This window comes from Mus caroli, chromosome 8 (genome assembly GCF_900094665.2).
Source record: "Mus caroli chromosome 8, CAROLI_EIJ_v1.1, whole genome shotgun sequence".
NCBI lineage: Eukaryota > Metazoa > Chordata > Mammalia > Rodentia > Muridae > Mus > Mus caroli.
The window spans coordinates 76,770,508-76,771,722 of record NC_034577.1 but is presented as its reverse complement, the minus strand read 5'-3'; positions in this window follow the sequence as shown (position 1 = coordinate 76,771,722).

Sequence of the window (1,215 nt, the reverse complement as noted above, 5' to 3'; positions counted from 1 at the left end):
GGGGGAGAGTAGGGGAGAGAAAGAGAAAGAGAGGGAGAGAGAGAGAGAGAGAGAGAGAGAGAGAGAGAGAGAGAGAGAGAGAGAGAGAGAGAGAGAGAAACAGCAGGATTATAAGGGAATGAGTGTCTGGGCCTGTGAGTTGGAGGGAGTTTGGGGTAGAGGAGGAGGTGCAGGATTTGAAATGTGTGCCAGAGGCAGGAGACCTATCTTTTGGTAGATGAAAAATTGGTTTCACAAATTCCAGAGGAATGCTGGCTTTTATCTAACCACCAGAAATCCTCCTACCGTTCAGGTTGATCTCAGTTTTAGATTTTTGGACTGCCTTTTTTGGTTTGGGATATTGGAGTTTCTTTGTCCAAGTATCTCTCTTCAGTCTGGCAGAGCTTGCTTACTGCTTTTTATATTTTTGTTCTTCCTGGCACATGACTTTGTGACCTTTGTTTACCTGCTGCCTCTGTGATCCAACCCTGCTCTGCTGGGAGAAATGGTCTAGTTTAGAGGCAAAAGCCAAGAGCGAGCCCCTGCTTCTGGGATCAGCGTCATCCACCAAGGGGTGCTACCTATGTTCAGAGCCTTTTTAAAAAAATCATGTTTTTAATTAGCTTATGAAGAAGTGGATTTCCATGTAGACTCTTCGTATAGCTTTATTTTAGCTAACCCTAGTCTTGTATCACATCTTTGTCCCCACCCCACACCCACACCCATGTTTAAACCTTCTCATGCCCAGTTCACCCTCCATTTTTACATACATGTTTTCTACCATCTATCTCTCATTTAAGGTCTCTGATCCCCCCACTCCACCCCTACACCCTGTGCCACCTTTCTTGCTTACAGGCCTCTACAGATATTTGAATTTAAAAATAAGCAGATGAATACATCTCTAAAAATTCAAAGCTATGATCTCCATGAGAGAGAACATACCACATTAGATATTCTGGGTCCATGTTACTTCACTCAATAGACATTTTTCCAGATCCATCCGTTTTACTATAAGTTTAATAATTTCATCTTCATTTATGGCTGAATAAAATCACATTGTGGCTATGTGTCATATTTTCCCAACCCATTCATTTATTAATGAGCATCCAGGTTGATTCCATTTCCTAGCTATTGAGAATAGAGCGTTAGCCGGGCGTGGTGGCGCATGCCTTTAATCCCAGCACTCGGGAGGCAGAGGCAGGCGGATTTCTGAGTTCGAGGCCAGCCTGGTCTACA